This window comes from Puma concolor, chromosome D2 (genome assembly GCF_028749965.1).
Source record: "Puma concolor isolate L17-30 chromosome D2, mPumCon1.1.hap2, whole genome shotgun sequence".
NCBI lineage: Eukaryota > Metazoa > Chordata > Mammalia > Carnivora > Felidae > Puma > Puma concolor.
In genome coordinates this window covers 34,195,936-34,215,472 of record NC_141677.1, presented here as the reverse complement: position 1 = coordinate 34,215,472, position 19,537 = coordinate 34,195,936, and the positions used below count along the sequence as shown (strand labels likewise).

Below are 19,537 nucleotides of genomic sequence, written 5' to 3'. Positions count from 1 at the left end.
TGCCGCCCTTGGCTGAGTTGGTGAGGCGGGGCTTCCTGCAAGGCCCAATCGACAGGCGGGAGAACCACACTTGAGGCTGCCTGTCACTTCCAGAGTTACCTATTGTGGGACCTAGTCAATTACGGGCAAATTCTAAGGAACCGGTAATTGGCATCCGAGCCCCTCAGAATAGAAGCAGTAGAGATGGCATATTCGATTTGGCTAATCTTCACCAAGGATAAAGCTATGATAAAGGTAACTGGGGAAACGGATCTTTGTGCTAAGCTTTGTACTTCGTGAGTGTTCTAAGTTGGCAAAATATGTACCAGATAAATAATCATTAAACTAAGGATGCTGGAACGCTCAATGACACGCCCAGAGTTACCATTCATACTGATGGTATTTGGATATGCTGGAATTAACCCTACATCATAGGGTGATCTAATGACCGTGCTGTGTGGCATAGTATAGGAGAGGTAGAATGATTAGGATATCAAAGTCCCAGAATGAGTACATGCCATCAGAGTGAATTAACAGATCTATGTATATTTCAAATACTCATTTTTACAGCATCTTTCAGACTGATACTCTTACACTCTCCAGAAGCAATAGTCTCCATTTTCTTACTATCTTTGACCCTGTGTGCACTTACTAAACTATGAAAACAGAACATGTTGGTAATGTAATAAAAGTCATGTAAAGGTTACTTCAATGAACTTAGCTAAACTAGCCATTAGGATAAACTTTGGAATAATTGTTGATCACTTTCTCTTAAAAAATATTTATTTCCCCAAGAAGCAAGATCATAATGAAAACTCATTAAAGACTGTGAAATAAATATTTCTTTAGAAGATTTCCTTACTATCTGTTGTTATAAGCTGGTAAGTCCTCACATTTTTTTTTAAATCTGAAGCACGAAAGCAGTTTGGTAAGCAGATGAAAAGTATTGCTCTCAATTTTGGGAAACATCTTTATAGTGTAGCCTTAGGTGATCAAGCTGAAACAAACAAACAAAAATACACCACACACAATTTTATTGTATCACTTGTTCTAATAATATTTTTTTAAAGTTTAACTGAAGTAGTACTTGTTTGGCCAAGAATTGCTAAATAATGAAGTGGAGTTTTTGGTCTGTTTAATCCTTCCACCCCACTCTGGAACAGTAAAATGATTGGCTTCTCCAGGTGAGACTATCACACCACTCACCCAAAAGGCATTTATTGCCCAACAGTGGAACCTGAGAGCTTGAGAATGAGATTAGCCCCCCATTCAACAGCTGCACACACTAATCCCTCTCGTTGGAAATCTGTGACATTCCTGGAACAACTTCACTCACAGTCATTTTTGGCCCATCTATATTTATCCCATCTGCATATTATGTATTTACCCAGCTGTGCCATTTCCTCCTTCTTACTAGGAAGGAGAACCATGGATTTTAGTTTTGTTTCTATTTTCTGTGACTTTGCCATATCTGGCTACGAATCAGGATTGCCCCATTCATGTCTATCTTATACTCTGAGAAGTTCTATGGGAATTGTCTTTCTCCTATTTTTCCAAGTATAGAAATTAGATATGCATCCTAGGTAGAATGTTCTGAGACTTAGTCCTGTGCATTTGCAAAAGAACCACAATAAATAGATTATTTAACTGCACAAACCTGACACTAGAGGGGCTACCAAAAGCTTTCTTCTTATTTACCAAAAGAGGTTATCTTTTATCTACCAAGATGAAACCACTGATGCACCCCCAGTAGGCTGTGTAATTGCGGATCCACTGACTGAACCGAGTTCTAATAATCCGGAGCTAGAAATGAAACAAATATCAATTATCTCTTCACTATCTCTTCACTCTTCAGCTATCTCTTTTCCATAGCTGCAAAGGATATACCTCACATTAGCTGGTTGGCCAGGCCCCATAACAAGAAAGTGTAGATAGTGCAACAGAAAGCATCCACATACCTAGAAAATAAATAAATAATAAATTATATACGAAGAGAAATGACATATGACAGGAAACAGTTAATTCATGCAGTACCTGCTATGCTGATCACCTTTATAATACTTTTATAAAAGATGGTAAAGTAGGGGCACCTGGGTGGCTCAGTCGGTTGAGCGTCTGACTTCGACTCAGGTCATGATCTCATGGTTCGTGAGTTTGAGCCCCGCATCAGGCTCTGTGCTGACAGCTCAGGGTCTGGAGCCTGCTTTGGATTCTTTGTCTCTCTCTCTCTCTCTGCTCTTCCCCTGCTTACACTCTGTCTCTCTCTCAAAAATAAATAAAGATTAAAAAAAATTATTTTTAAAGATGGGAAAGTAACCACACACACACACACACACACACACACAAAGAAAACTTAAAAACATTGTAACTTTTGAGAATGAAAAAATTTAAGAAAACCTAAATGTTTTCCAATAGGGAATTGGTTAATAAATTAGAGACGAACCCTATAACAGAATATTATGTAGCCCTTAACAAAATGAATTGTCCCATCTATAAAGAAGTAATAATGCAGTACAAATGAGCCTTTTAAAAGTTATTATTTTATATAATTCAGGTACATATTGACTTCTAGAAAAATAAATAAGAAACATGTTAACTCTGGGGACTTTTGAGGGGATAGCTACCCTTTCAAATGGTTCAACATTTTCTCATCTGCATGTCATTTTTACCATTATAAAAACATGGTCACTGAAACCTACAGAGTTCTTTTCTGTGCCAGTCCTTAAAACAGGTTGATCTTTTTTTAGCTAAAACTAATCAGAACAGATTTCCTGGAGCATGAAACCCTAACTAGGCTCCCTACAAAACGTACGCTGAAGTCAGCTCCCAATTATGACTCAATTCAATGGAGTATTTGCTTAAAAGCATTCCAAAATAGCCAGGATAGGTGATTGCACACAGTTCATTGCATGAGCAAGAAACCATGACAGGGATCTGCCTAGAGGTCTGGGGGCTGTGTTTCATGGTTCACAGATGGTGTGAATTATATATGCAAGTGAGATGAGCAATTCTTAATGGACAGAAAAAAAGTCTGTGAAGAAGGAGAGCAAAAGAAAAGGGTTTTACCTTCAAATATTTATCACAGCCTAGGTCTGTTTTCTGGCTATTTGGGGTTCACTATTTTCCCAGATGTCATTATTCCCGTTTCTCCACACCTACCCATCTGCAGTCATCTCTCCATCATTACCACTCACTTTCCCATGACTTCTTAGTTTCTGTAAACTCTTCTGTCTTTTTTAAGCTTTGCTGGTTCAGAAATATTTCTAGTGAGCATAGCTGAGAAGGGCTGAACTACTCGTAAACACCACCACGTCTCTTTTCCCGTCTATATCTACAGCTAGTCTCACTTCGCCAAACTGAACACACATTTTTTTCCTTCCTACTTTTTAATCCCTTTACTTTTCTCCCCCCCAATATTCCCATCCCTCTTACTCTAATATAGACTGCAACCTTACACTGGATTATGAACATATTTTACATACATAATTTACATAGGTATACTTACATATGATCTCTTAAAATTTTTGTGTAGCCAGAGCCTCAGGCCCTGACCTTCAAAGAATGACTGACTCCATATTCATTTTGTAATTCAGTGACCCTATAATCGAATATTCTTTCAGATCAGGAACATCCAATCTACAAGTTTTCTTCTGTCAAGAGCATGGGGCACCTGGCTGGCTCAATGGGTTACGCATCTGACTTCGGCTCAAGTCATGATCTCACGGTTCGTGAGTTGAAGCCCCACGTTGGACTCTGTGCTGACAGCTCAGAGCCTGGAGCCTGCTTCAGATTCTGATTCTCTCCCTCTCTCTCTCTCTCTCTCTCTCTCTCTCTCTCTCTGCCCTCCCTCACTCGCACTCTGGGTCTCTCTCTCAAAAATAAACATTAAAAAAATTTCAAACATATTCAGTGCAATACCTATCAAAATAACACCAGCATTCTTCACAGAGCTAGAACAAACCATCCTAAAATTTGTATGGAACCAGAAAAGACCCTGAATAGCCAAAGCAATCTTGAAAAAGAAAACCAAAGCAGAAGGCATCACAATCCCAGACTTCAAGCTGTATTACAAAGCTGTAATCATCAAGACAGTATGGTACTGGCACAAAAACAGGCACTCAGATCAATGGAACAGAATAGAGAACCCAGAAATGGACCCACACATGTATGGCCAACTAATCTTTGACAAAGCAGGAAAGAATATCCAGTGGAATAAAGACAGTCTCTTCAGCAAGTGGTGCTGGGAAAACTGGACAGCGACATGCAGAAGAATGAACCTGGACCACTTTCTTACACCATACACAAAAATAAACTCAGAATGGATGAAAGACCTAAATATAAGACAGGAAGCCATCAAAATTCTCAAGGAGAAAGCAAGCAAAAACCTCTTTGATCTTGGCCATGGCAACTTCTTACTCAACATGTCTCTGGAGGCAAGGGAAACAAAAGCAAAAATGAACTACTGGGACCTCATCAAAATTAAAACTTCTACACAGCAAAAGAAATAATCAGCAAAACTAAAAGGCAACAACAGAATGGGAGAAGATATTTGCAAACGACATATCAGATAAAGGGTTAGTATCTAAAATCTGTAAAGAACTTCTCAAACTCCACACCCAAAAAACAAACAATCCAGTGAAGTAATGGGCAAGAGACATGAATAGACACTTCTGCAAAGAAGACATCCAGATGGCCAACCGACACATGAAAAAATGCTCAACATCACTCATCATCAGGCAAATACAAATCAAAACCACAATGAGATACCACCTCACACCTGTCAGAATGGCTAACATTAACAACTCAGGCAACAACAGATGTTGGCGAGGATACGGAGAAAGAGGATCTCTTTTGCACTGCTGGTGGGAATACAGACTGGTGCAGCTACTCTGGGAAACAGTATAGAGGTTCCTCAAAAAATTAAATATAGAACTACCCTACAACTCAGCAATCGCACTACTAGGTATTTATGCAAGGGATATAGGTATGCTGTTTTGAAGGGACACGTGCACCCCAATGTTTATAGCAGCACTATTGACAATAGCCTAAGTATGGAAAGAGCCCAAATGTCCATCGATGGATGAATGGATAAAGAAGATGTGGTATGTATATATATATATACATATATATATACACACACACACACACACACACACAATGGAGTATTACTTGGCAATCAAAAAGAATGAAATCTTGTCATTTGCAACTACGTGGATAGAACTAAAGGGTATTATGCTAAGCAAAATTAGTGCGAGAAAGACAAACATCATATGACTTCACTGCTATGAGGACTTTAAGATATAAAACAGATGAACATAAGGGAAGGGAAGCAAAAATCATAAAAAATCAATGGGTAAGGGGCATTAAGGAATCTACTCCTGAAATCATTTTTGCACTATATGCTAACTTGGATGTAAATTTAAAAACTAAAATAAAAAAAATTTTTTTCGAGAGCAGAACACCAGGAAAACACCAAGTTGAGAAGGGCAGGGTTTGTTCAAATAGGACCGTCTTTGTTCATGTTTCTCAAGATCTGAGAGGTTGGCAGCAAATATTAATGGTGTCCTTTTTGTGTTGTATTGGCTGTGGCTTCCTCCAGCCTTTGCTATTTACTAGACCTTTGGAGCCGGGAAGTCTTTTTCCTCTATCTGAAGTGATTCAAAGAGGCAGGACACAAACTTTGCACTCAAATAAACAACGCCTCTAGAGGAATTCAGCATAGGAATTTGGCACACATTCTTATGGAGTTGAACACCATTCCAGAATATCTAAAAGTGCCCCCAAAATCACAAGAACATTCTTTGACAAGACCAAATTCTAACAAAATTCCAGATTGGTAAAGTGCTCCCCTCTTTCAGCAATCTCCAGGTATTTACTACCTAAATCCTGAATATGCCCTGACCTTTCAACCTCCAACTCTGCTCCCACTGTCCCTGTAAGCCACCTGTTCTACTCTTTTGAAGGCCAACTTTGCCTCCTCTGAGATTAAATGTCCAAGTAAAATTAAACTCTCATAATTTATTGTTTGACCTTGTATCATGGTACTTTGGTACCTGCTGCAAGCTGATTTGACAGTTGAGGTCTGCCACACCCCCTTGGTTATCAGACCTATTTGATTAGACTCATCTCCTTGGCTGGGCCACAGCTCCTTCTGTCATCTTCTAAGTGTAATTTGTATCAAAGTTATTAATGTTACTATGTTTCTCTTACAGAACTTTTCCAGGTTAGTGTTGCCAATCTGGCAAACTAATTTAAGCTATTTAGATGATAATAAGTACTTTTTGGATTGCCTCTTTTACACAACATTTAAATTTATAGGAGTCTCCCAATGCTGATAGCCAAAATAATTTCACAAAGTATGGCGGGTCTAAATAAATTATTCTGGGGTGGGGCACCTGGGTGGCTTAGTTTAGTGTCCGACTCTTGATTTCAGCTCGGGTTATGATCCCTGAGTCATGGGATCAGGCCCCACATTGGGCTGCATGTTGGGCTCTACACTGAGCATAGAGCCTGCTTAAGATTCTCTCTCTCCCCCTCCTGTCCCTCTTCCCCATTCTCTCTCTCTCTCTCTCAAATTAAAAATAAAAAATTTATTCTGGGGTGAGACAGTCCATTAAAAGTCTTCAAAAATTCATCAAATACCTAGCATTAGTTTACCTATTTCAAGGTCAGATTCATCTTTATATTACGCTGAGTGTTGCCCAAATTTCAGCTCCTCTGAAACTAAACAAATTTAGTGTCCAATGGTATATTCATTCTCCACTTTGATATCATGTATATAATCTTCATCAGTACTTATTTATATGTGAACGCATAAAGACTGGGCTCTGGGTTGCACTTGGTAGGAGGCAGAGGGTGGAGGAAGCTGTGGGCGTGAGACTGGTCATTGCCAGTTAACAACAGGTGCGAATGCTGCTCTTTAAATTTAGCCATTGCACTTGGCATCTCATCTCTCAGCCGTCACGTATGGCAACCACTGCTGATTTGGAAAGGATCAAGGAAAGAATGACAGAAAGGGTCACATTTATTAAAAGGCAGAGAGAAAAAGAGCTTTGTTCTCTTTTATTTAATAAGAGCTAGCCTAAGAAATAAAAAACCAGCATGAGACTTGGAAAGTGAAAAAACAACTTAAAAGAGTGAAAAGGGGAAGAAAATTATTCAAAGAGATAATAATTATTAACAAATCATTCTTAATTAGGCACTTTAAAAGCCATTCCAGCTGCCAAAACGTGGGAGCAAAATTATCTAAAATTTGGGTAGAGACTCAGAAAATAATTACTATTAATTGGGAGTTAGGATAAGAGGAGGGGACAAGACCTGAATGAGGATAATCTTTTGTTCATTCATTTGATCAGTCAAGAAAAATATACTGACTGCCTCTTATGTGTCGGACAATATATACTATGAGAAAACTTTCCAAAATTCACATTTTTTTGCATCGTGTATTACTTTTTCTAAAATGCTCACCCTAACCTTGAAATCGAATCAATTCTTCCCATAACTTTGCAGTCCAACATTTATAGAGCATTCAAAAGAATTACTGAAAGATTCTTTGAGTTACCTCGGAGTCTCAATATAACATAACTTTAAAACATACTACCAATGTAATAACTCACCCCACCCAACAAAATTAGCAAGAAGACATATGAAGAAATTTTAGTTTTTTGCTGTCATTGTACAGTAGGGTACAATTCTATGTAAATAGTTTCTAACTAGTTCATTGCCTAGAGTATAAAGAGAACTTCAATCTCAGAGAATTGTGAGAAGACATTGCATTCCTTCCTTCATGCCTTGCTATTCTAAGACATACCTATTAGATTGAAACAGGGCCCTTTGGCTTTTCCAGCATCAGAATAACTCATTTAATAGACTTGTTAAGGGGCGCCTGGGTGGCTCAGTCGGTTGAGCATCCGGCTTCGGCTCAGGTCATGATCTTGCGGTTTGTGAGTTTGAGCCCTGCGTCAGGCTCTGTGCTGATGGCTCAGAGCCTGGGGCCTGCTTCAGATTCTGTGTCTCCCTCTCTCTCTGTCCCTCCCCTGCTCACGCTCTGTCTCTCTCTGTCTTTCAAAAGTAAATAAACGTTAAAAAAAATTAATAGACTTGTTAAAATTTAAGCAAGATTTATAGCACCTATAGATGCTACTACTTTAAGATCCTGAAGCAATCAGATCTATTAACTATTCAATCAAAACACGATCATTATTAAGAGGAAAATTTCACATAATACTACTAGATTATAAACCTGGGATAGTGTGTGGAAGGGTCCTAACTCAGAATCCTGAGTTAATTTGGATTATTTCCCATGGTATTTTATAGTTATTATTACAATTACCATGATACAGAACTCAAGAGGATTTGAAAAAAGATTGTAAAGATTTGATTTTTCTTTTAAAATGGACCTTTGCTGCTTTCTTATCAATTTTATGTTTTGGAAGGTGGAAATATATAAACATAGACAATAATTTCCTGTTTGCAATCATGAATCCTTCTCCCAGAAACAGACCTGGGAAATGAATGAATCTTGTTAAATCAAATTTTACATATAGGTTAATAGTAAGCAGGCCAACTTTGAAAAGTAAAACCCTAGTTTCCAGAATGCATTCTTTTTTTTATGCTTTTTAAATTTATTTACTTATTCTGAGAGAGAGAGAGAGAGAGAGAGAGAGAGAGAGAGAGAGATCACAAGTGGGGTAGGGAGAAAGAGAGAAAGAATTCCAAGCAGGCTTTCACACTGTCAGCACAGAGCCCAACTTGGGGCTCAAACTCACAAACTGTGAGAACATGACCTGGGCCAAAATCGAGAGTTGGATGTTTAACCGACTGAGCCATCCAGGCACCCCCGGAATGCATTCTTTAGAATGATAATTCCCAATTTTTGATCCATCTTAGCAAATAAAACTTTAACACATGGTAATCACAAATAATAGCTCCCTAAAGCATCTCAATAAATAAGACAGACTTTGGCTTATACAAAATTCCAAGTGTGTTAATTGTAACTACATTGTGCCCAAATATCTCCTTGTATTAAAAAAAAATCTGAAGTATTTTTTTAAGTTTATGTATTTATTTGGGGAGAGACAGACACAACGTGAGTGGGGGAAGGACAGAGAGAGAGAGAGGGAGAGAGAGAATTCCAAGCAGGCTCCATGTTGCCAGCGCAGAACCCAAGGTGGCGTTTGAACCCATGAGCCCCGAGATTATGACCTGAGCCCAAACTAAGAGGCAGATGCTTAACTGACTGAGCCACCCAGGCACCCCTGAAGTATTTCTTAAATTTAATAAAAGAGTTTATTCTGCAACTGCAGTAATGGCTATCTATGAGTTCCAAGAAATTCATCCATTATCTCAATAAATAAGGTGATTTGTTGGTTGAGTTACCACAGCTAACAAACAAACAAAAGGATACAGCCCCACCAAGTTACCATATAATAAAAGATCAGGGAAACAGGAGAGTATTATAGGAGGGCATTTTACCTAATTTTGGGGATCTGGGTAGGGATCTCAGGAGATCCCTTTGGTGACACCTGACAAGTTAGTGGAAGTAAGTGCTGGAGGGAAAGTAGTGAGATATGATACCAGAGAGGCAACAAGAACCCATTACATAGTGTCTTATAAATCATATTAAGGAATTTGGACTTTACACAAAGAACAAAGTTTGTCTTCAAGGGTTTCAGAAATGGGAGAGATTAGAGAATAGATTGGAGACCAGAGAGACTGAAGGAAAACAAATTAGGAGATCTAGGCAAGAAATGCCAGCAATATGATCTATAGTATTGGCCATGGAAAAAAACAGACTAATTTGAAAGAGACTGTATATAAGAAGTTGAATCAAAAGGTACTGGTAATTGATAGGATATTTGGGGGCAGCAGGGAAAAAAGGAGAGTAAGGTAGCAAGGGAAATTTTTAAGTGTCTCACTTGGGCAACTTGTGTCGATGCTGATGCCAGAGGAAACACAGAAAAGATTTCGTGGGGGATGATGAGTTCAGTTTTGAAAATGTTGTGTGACAGGTGCCTTGAGACATCCAAGCAACAATATTCATCAGACAGCTGGTTATTTGAGCCAGTCTACTCATTAGAGTAGACTGTAGAAATAGATGTGGAGATCATCCGCATATAGTTTGTAAATGAAACCACAGAAGTGGTTGGAACCATCCGGGATGAGATCTAAGAAATTAGTTGAAGATCTAAGAAGACCTAAGAAATTAGATGCCATTTAATGTTCTTCCCTAATACATGCTTAACAAATATTTGATTTAAGTAAATGAATGAATGAATAAAAACATGAGTCTTAATAAGATGTAGAAGGCATTTTTAACATTTGCACAGGACTTTTTCAGTATTTAGTATTGGTATTCCCTTTTTCAGTATTCAGTATTAATATTCACTGACCTCAGGTAGTTAGTGGCTATGAATTGTTCAGTTTTCAAAAATGTTCTGGGTCCCTGGAGAACTTTTTTAATTTACTGCAAGATTTTTATTTTATTATAATGACAATATGTGTAAAGCTCCCAAGCTGAGTTCTAATACTTCAGACGGAGCAAACTCACATACTTGGCATAGTTTCTTATACATAAATAATGCTCTAAAATCATATGTTCAGGGGCACCTGGGTGGCTCAGTCGGTTGAGCGTCCAACTCTTGATTTTAGCTCAGGTCATGATCCTGAGGTCATGGAATTGAGCCCTGTTTTGGCTCCACACTGGGCGTGGAGCCTGCTTGGGGTCTCCCTCTCTCTCCCTCTGACCCTCTCCCCTCCTCACACACTGTCTCTCCAAAATAATAATAATAACAATAATAATAATAATAATAATAATAATAATAATAAATTAAAAATAAACTCATAAGTTCAAAGACATTTGTGGAATGAATGAATAAATACATATGTGAAATACATATACTTATCTTCTCACAATAAAGCTATAGTATCTCCATTCCACTGTTCTTGATGTCTGCTGAGGTGGTACAGTAAGAACAACATAAGCAATTCAGTCCTAAGGGCCATTTACTCAAAGGAAGAACATCTACACTAACAATGCTGCCCAGGCTGCACTCCAGAGAGCTGGGGTGATATTAACAAAGAACTCATGTCCAAAATATACAAAGAGCTCTCGCAAATCAATAAGAAAAAGGCAGCAACCCGATAGAAAAAAATGGGCAAAAGACTTGAACAAATAATTCACAAAAAGAGATCAAAATAACCCATAAACAAATGGAAGGGTTCTTCACTTCATTCCCCATTAAGGAAATGCAAATTAAAAACCACAATGCAGAGCGCCTGGGTGGCTCAGTTAAGCATCTGACTTCGGCTCAGGTCATGATCTTGCGGGCTGTAAGTTCGAGCCCCGTGTTGGGCTCTGTGCTGACAGCTCAGAGCCTGGAGCCTGTTTCAGATTCTGTGTCTCCCTCTCTGACCCTCCCCCATTCATGCTCTGTCTCTCTCTGTCTCAAAAATAAATAAACGTTAAAAAAAATTTTTTTTTAAACCCACAATGAAATAGCACTTCAAGCCCAGTAGAAGAGTCAAAATGAAAAAGATGAAAAATACCAAGTTTTGGCAAGGATATGTAGCAATCTTGACACTCTTATGTTGCTGGTGGGAGTATAAATTGACCCAAACACTCTACCAGTCATAGTGCAGTCAGCAGACACAAACCACACCAATTACTTGAAGAGACAATTTAATATAAAGAATTGTTAATAATAAAGAATGTGTCTCTAGTTTTAATAATTCTAATCATTTTCTTTTGTCCTCTTAGCTGAAGGGATCGTAGCTGCTTTCTGCAGTTGCTACTCCATGATTCTTTCAAGTTTTCTTTTTACCCTTGCAGTTACTTAGTTAACATCTTTACACCTAGTTAACATTTACATTAAATTACCTCTTCTCAAGTTACTGGTATGGTTTTTATCTGCTAACTCATATAGAATTGATAGCAGGAGTGATCCAGGAAACAGACCCTCAAATATAGGATCAAAAGATAGGGATTGAAAGACGGAAATAGAAATCACTTTGGAATAGAAATCACCTAGGAAACAATTTAGTCCTCGTCTCTGATGGGACAAAAACAAAACAAAAAAAAAATTAAACGACCTACTAGTGCTGAGTGTTTTAATATCTATTAGCTCATTTAATCATCTCACTAACATTATGACTAGGTATTAGTATTCCTGTCTTACAGATGAGGATATTGAGGTTAAGTAATTTATGCTAACTTAGTACCCAAACTCAGGAATGAAGGACTTCAGCACCCACACTCTTAACCATTAATGTAATCTCACTCTCTGGAAGCCAGCACTCTCCACATGCAGTTCAATATAATACTCTGTAAACTACAGGTCATCATTGCTTCCCTCCCCACCTCCCCCGCCCCAGGCTATCCGGTTTACAATGGGGGAAAAGAGCCACGTAGAAGGTTAGACCTGAAAAGGACTTCACAGGTTCTCTCCATCATAGTCTCAGTCTGCAGTAACTTCACTGAAGTCTAAGCACATACCTGACTTGCCCCAAGGCCACAGAGCAGTTTGTTTTTCCAAGGGAGGGGACATTTTATTTACTTATATTTAAACTTTTGTTTTTTATTTTTTTTTTTAATTTTTTTTTCAACGTTTATTTATTTTTGGGACAGAGAGAGAGACAGAGCATGAACGGGCGAGGGGCAGAGAGAGAGGGAGACAGAATCGGAAACAGGCTCCAGGCTCTGAGCCATCAGCCCAGAGCCCGACGCGGGGCTCGAACTCACGGACCGCGAGATCGTGACCTGGCTGAAGTCGGACGCTTAACCGACTGCGCCACCCAGGCGCCCCAAACTTTTGTTTTTTAAAAGTAATCTCTACATCCAATGTGGGGCTCAAACTCATGACCCCAAGATCAAGATGCTTAACCAACTGAGCCAGCCAGGCGCCCCTTACAAGGCTATTTAGCGGTGGAGGCAGAACTATAATCCAGGTTTCCTCACTCTCAAGGCAGTTTTCACTATACCACAAAATCTGCCCCTCCCACATTCTCTTCTCTCAGAGATGGGTATTGGTATAGGGTCCAAAGTTCTTATTGACTCTTTAAAGGGACTGGCTGATGTGGACAGGCAGGCTTGTTTATTAAAGGTACACAGATCTACTTCCTGGTATATATTCAATGGCACCTCCAGTTTTATGCGTTAGCAGACTGGGCAGCCACTGTGTGCTGTGCTGAAAAGTCAGTTTTCAACCTGCCCTACATTACCTTTGCCTCGATACTTCAGACTCTCAATGTTTGCTCTTTTGGGTTGAAACACTGGAAACCTTGGTTAAAATGCCAATGGACAGTACAACCAAAGGAAGTTGTTGTCAATTCCTTAGCTTGAATTAGTTTAAGCAATTAGCACTCATCTCATGGAAGAGTCCTAAAGGATCAGGACTCTGGAGACATTTGGATTTTCCGGACGGTATCAAATGGCATAGGATGACCCGAGAGAAGTGAGGCAGGTTATAGCAGAAACCTGCAGGGACAGGTCATGGCCATATGAAGTCACGGGACACCTGGAGAGGTGAGAAGAAACTAAAAGTCAGAAAATGGTACAGAAATGGGGTGGGAAATGGAGCTCTTTTGTACAAATTAGAAAGAGACCCACGGAGCTCCTGGGTGCCTCAGTTGGTTAAGTGTCTGACTCTTGATTTCGGCTCAGGTCATGATCTCACTGTGGGTGATTTTAAGTCCTGCATCGGGTTCCACGCTGACATTGCAGAGCCTGCTTGGGATTCTCTTTCTCTCCCTCTCTCTCTGCATTTCTCTCTCTCTCTCTCTCTCAAAATAAATAAATAAACTTAAAAGAGAGAGAGAGAGAGAGAGAGAGAGACCGACCCTTTCTGGGCATCTTAGAGAATACAGCACCGACTAGATTTCCATTTCTACCAGCCCAACTTGCACACTGAACAGCCACTTGTGATAGACTTGTGTAAATCACATGCATCATAATGTTGCTGAGTGGTTGCCCTGCCTGCCACCCCTGCCGTTGCTCCTCATTTCCCAAGACAGCCGCAGAAAAAAAAGAGAACTAACCTCCACAATGCCTGGCCACAGCCCTCAGCGAATTTACTGAGCTCTTACTCTGTGCAGTCAGTCACCACAAAAAACTCAATGAGTAAGATACTATTTTCCCAACTTTACAGATGAAAAATATAATGGCCCAACGAATTTAAGTGTTTTCTGTGAGACACACAATTAAGAAAACATTCAAAGAGGCTAAGTACAGTGTACCCAGCGAGTTAAGCTGGGTCTGACTCATCCTTATCTTTGTCTCCCTATACCACACCTGTTCACAGAGAACTGTTTCCTGCAGTTTACATAGTTGTACATACTCAGTTATGGCCAACCCTATTCTCTATTACACGGCATTGACCTTCAACGGTCTAACTTAACACAGGTAAACACACAGGTTTCTCATTTGTAGGTGGACCATCTGGCAGGCAGCAATAGGGGAATAGGAAATAGTAATAGGGAGAAAAGACCCTTTGACAAGGTCATAAGAAGGTTAATGAGGTCTAGATTTTAAAATATTTTTCTAAAATCTGAAAGAAAGAAAAAAGATACTTCAATGACAAGTTTGAGTACTAGCTAACAGCACAGTGATAAGCTGGGCGCTGTAAAACATTACGTTATAGCATCTTGCTCAATCCTCAGAATATCCTTATGAGGAGAATACTATCCAAGCCCCCATTGTTCAGATAAGAAAAATGAGACATTGAGAAGCTACTTGCTAAAGATCTCCTGGCTAAAGTATTGAAGCCAAGATATGAATCCAGGATATCTGTTACCAGAGTCCACACACTTGTTCCTCTATATTACCTCTGCTGATAAAGCGAACAGTTCATGTTGAAGATCTCAGAGAAAACCCTGTAGTATCTTACACTATTAACTTAAAAGTATTCACTCTGAGGCCTTAGGGGATGGTGTCATGATGAAAATAGCAAAGAAAAGGAGATTTTTGTGTTTTTAAAATAATTTCTTTGATAATATTAATTTCTTTGGTATGTCTGGCATACTAGATTACTAGTACCTTTTGGATAAATGTCTTGTGTTTGACATGTTTCCTTCGCTCACTCACTCATTATTGAATCATTGCTGAACAATACTGATCTTTATGGAGAAGGCACCATCATGCCTAACACAGAGCTTGGCGTATAATAAACTTAAATTTTTATTGAATGATTAGTTCCAGAAGGAAGAGGTTTTACCGGAAGTTTTCTAGATGTAGTTCCATAGGAATTAATCGTGAATGATTTTGATAATTGCATCACTAAATTACTAAGACAATATTCCACAGGTATGGGTTGAGTTTGAATCTATGTTTAGTGTAACAACTTTTGAATTGGTGGTAGTCAGCAAATGTTCAGTAATTATAACCTTTTTTTTTTTCTTTAAGAAAGAGAGCACAAGCAGGAAAGGGGCAGAAGGGAAAGAAGGGAGGGGGGAGAGAGGGAGAGAGAGAGAGAGAGAGAGAGAGAGAGAGAGAGAGAGAGAATCTCAAGCAGGCTCCACGCTCAGCACAGAGCTGGACGCGGGGCTCAGTCCCACAACCCTGGGATCATGACCTGAGCCAAAAGTGAGTCGGACGCTCAACTGACTGAGCCACCCTGGTGTGTCAGTAATTATAACCTTTCTAGAGAGTAAGTAAATTGAAAATATTTGTTTGCTTTTTCTGTAAACTTTTAAATGCTCTCTAATATCTAACATTAGGGTATGCTAATATCAAAAGTCTGTAGCTCAGTTTACTTTTTTTTTTAAGTTTCATTTATTTAAGTAATCCCAACAGCCAACGTGAGGATCAAATTCATGACCCCAAGATCAAGAGTTGTATGCTTTTCCAACTGAGCCAGCCAGGCACCCCATAGCTCAGTTTATTCATTAGTGTCCTCTACCTTGTTTTAGGAAGTATAGGACATCCTTTATTTACAGCAAGTCAGTTCACAGTTCTCATTCCAGGACTCTGCCTACCACCACTGTGTTCAACTTATGGTGCCCTCAGTGAACCCAGAACAAAGAAGCATATGGTGCCCAGACTTTTGAGGAAGTGCATTTCTACCTTATTGCAGCAAAAAGCCCTGCAATCTGATGTCCAAAGCCTATACTTTGCTGAAGGAATATATAAGAAAAATATTCCCGCATCCATTTCTCAAAAAGCCATTAAGTAGCCTGAAGTTTATCTAGAAATTTCCTCAAAGGTAAAAATAAAAATATTGCCATAGTCTTCTGTGACGTAGTTGAAAGGATATTGGAAGTGGTTTTGGAGAACTAGATTTTAAACCCAGGTCTAACTACTATGCAATCTGTGTGGGTAAGATACTTAACCTCTGCTTCCTCATCTGTAAAATAATATTCTCCTCTCTGGGTTGCAAAGGTTGTAAAGGTTGAAAAAAAGGGTGGGGGGAGTTTGGCACATGAAGCTACGTAGCAACCTAAAAAAAGTCAGTTTAATTAAAACCAGAAATATTATGTTAAATATTTTTCTTTCTCTCTTTTTAACAGGAAAACGAACAAATTTAATAACATGTACATCTTCTGTATACCCAAAAAGATACCCAAAGAAATTAACTCCAAAGATGCCTCTTTCTCTGCTAATTTGTTTAAAAAAAAAAAAACCAACCAAGAATTATGAAGAAGTGAGGTCTTTGTTCATTTGCCCCTACCTTCCTGGTGTTCTGGTTTATACAAAGACTTCCACCATTGAGGAAGTCTATGTGAGCTTTATATCCCTGCCATCAGAGCAAAATGCCTGTCTTCATGCCTGAGAAGAGTGTCATGTGTCAGTTTAGGTAATGAGAGTTCATGTCTCTGTACTGCATCTCTTAGAATCCTTTTTATTTGGTGAAAAGTTTTTTAACTTCTGAATTATGACCGGTCTCGTTCATCATTTCACAAGGTTAAACAGCAGATGTCTTAAGTGTGGAACAAAAGATACCCCCCACACACACACACACACATACACACACACTTCTATTTTTTCCTCTCTTCCCCTGGCCTATTCTTAGAGCTTGGAATGGACCACATTACCCTATAGACTGACACAGTGGACTAGCCAACCCATTGAAAAACAGCTTTCCAGCTTGCTGATTCATACCTTCTTTAAGCAGAGATGATTGCTCCTAACTTATACTGTCTTTTTTTCTGACTCCTAATGAGCTTTAGTCAAAAGATCCTTTTTATATCACACAAATATTCAAATAACCGAAGAAATGACAATGTCCAAAATGAATTCCAAATTGAGGTATTTTTCCCTTAGGTAAGCCAAAATATGAATTATTCTGTCCATCTATAATGAAAAGTTAACTGAACTCATGCTGGTTTGTCTCTAACAGCATTAAGCTGCCACTTTTTGATGAAGCTTGGTAATTTAGTCCTGCAGCATAATGGCAGGATCAATGGACAAAGATTTAGAAGACTTGGACTCTATTTTCAGTTCTAGCTCTGGCTCATTACCATTACTTTGCCCTGACCATCTTCTATTATTACTTGGAATCTCAATTATATTAGCAATGCAGAAAGATTTGGAAAAACTACCCTGTAAGCTAACAACGAAGATGCAGCGGTCTTAAGTTTGCAATTGGTGTGCCATCATTGTCTCAGGCAAGAAAACTGTCTATCTTGGCATCTCAGTTTCTTTATCTGTAAAGACATGATAAATTACTTGTTCCTCTTTTCCCACCAGTTCCCTCACAGAACTGCGGTAATGGAAATGATATTAACACTATAAAAGATTTTGGATCTCTAGGCTGTTGCTACATAAAGAGAAAGTCCTTTTTATATTTCAACTGGCATTTTTAGGTACTTCGTGCTCCCTGAGTTTGCACCATATCAAATCCATTTGGAAAAGATTACTACATAGACTGTTATTCTTTGCAGAACCATTGCAGAAATAAAACGGGCCACAGAGAATACGCTTTAAGAAAATAAAATTGTTTCGCAAAATTTGTGATTGTTGGAAGTTAAAAATTCTTCTGATTCACATTATCACCCTAATCATCTTAACGCAAAAGAGACAGCTTGTTAATTCGCAGCTTTCTATTGCCATGTTGTCTAGGTAGCGATACCAGCTGAAAAAAAAAAAAAATGGGGATACCACTCAGTTGATCCTGGTTATTCCAGGATTTTTGTAAAGTACCTGAGAAAAGTGTGTGGGTAGTGAGGGATCTTAAAATCTAACAATAGTTGACAGATAGCTTCTAATCTTGGTTTTGCATGTGTCAAACCTAAGAATGTTATAGGGATATTCACCTATCTCATGTAAATAGGAGCACTGACAGATCATAAGTATATCCTATCTGCTAAAAGAATTATGATCCTTACAATGCCCATTTTAATTTTTAAAGATTGTAATGGTAATGTATTTCGTTATATAATCTCTTATATACAAAATGTGTTTATTAGGATGCTTTCCCACTCATCTCGACTCAGGGTGTTTTTAGTGCTGTTTCTGTCTGAAGGAGCATCCTTCTGTAACTTTTCCTCCTGTAGGTTGGCAGAGGACAGTTGAAAGAGTCAACATACAGACTATCATTTGTGCCTGGCTAAAAATGGTGGTGATTTTATAGTATCCTGGGCATTTCCTGGCCATGAAGTAGGAATCAAAGCTCTGCACCAATTACTTCTTCTTGTGTTTCCTCTTCTCTTCTGGAGAGGGATGGAGGAGATCTTTCTCAAGGGGCATATCTTTGTGGGGAGAGGCATATCCTTGTGGGGGGGGGCATATCCTTGTCGCTGCTAGAAAGGCTGTTATACAATCTCTTTGTCACATTAGAGTACTAACAGATTCAAAGCTCAGACAGTGAAGGACAAAAATTCTCAGACTAATACATGAAATCGTATTGATTCAAAGACAGGTCTGAAACTGAAAGATCAGTTTATAGGGTGAAAGGAAAAGAAGAACATACGGAACCAAAATTTGCAGCCAAGGAGGACCCAAGATGTAGAGGTGGCCTGGTAACTGACAGAGATTCCTACAGGCAGGTCAGAACTCATATGCCTAGCAACAACTATCAGAGATTAGTCACTAGGAAACTGGAATCCAAAGTCGGGAAATCCAGTTGCTTTGGTTACAAAAGATACACATAGAAAACCTATAAAACCCTTTGAGGACAGATCTTCGTTCATTCATTCAATAAATATATATTAAACACCTATATATGCTAGACACTATTTTAGACACTGGAAAATAAGCAGTGAACAGAACAAGGTTCACTTAACTTGTGTAACTAGCCGGGGAGGGGGAAGGGCAGACGATAAACAGATAAATAAGTAAAATACATAGTTTGCCAAAAGAAGTAAGTTTATGGAGAAAATTTAAGCAGGGAATTTCTGGGTTGCAATTTAAAGCAGACTGATAGAAAAGGCCTCACTGAGAAGACAGCATAGAAGCAAAGACTTGGACTAGACAAGAGGGAAGAGAATAGTCATGCAAATATCTATGGAACAGCATCCTAGGCAGAGAATACAGCAAATGGAAAGAACTTGAGGCAGGATCCTGCCCAGCACATTTGAGGAAAGGTAAGGAGGCCATCATAGTTGGAGCAGAGCGAGGAAGCGAGGA

At 39.0% G+C, this 19,537-nt stretch overlaps 1 long non-coding RNA gene and 1 pseudogene across 2 annotated transcripts; one reads left to right on the top strand and one right to left on the bottom strand.

The window, feature by feature from the left end:
• The first annotated feature begins 36 nt into the window (after positions 1-36).
• LOC147575986 (uncharacterized) lies at positions 37-17,919 on the top strand. Of its 2 annotated transcripts, XR_015241641.1 has the most exons (3): positions 37-234; positions 3,600-5,081; positions 16,480-17,919. It is a non-coding gene; the product is annotated as an uncharacterized LOC147575986 (long non-coding RNA). The 2 variants fall into 2 exon arrangements; XR_015241642.1 differs by lacking the exon at positions 3,600-5,081.
• Positions 17,920-18,412: 493 nt separating this feature from the next.
• LOC147575985 (small ribosomal subunit protein eS27-like pseudogene) lies at positions 18,413-18,915 on the bottom strand (annotated as a pseudogene).
• Between the last annotated feature and the right edge of the window lie 622 nt (positions 18,916-19,537).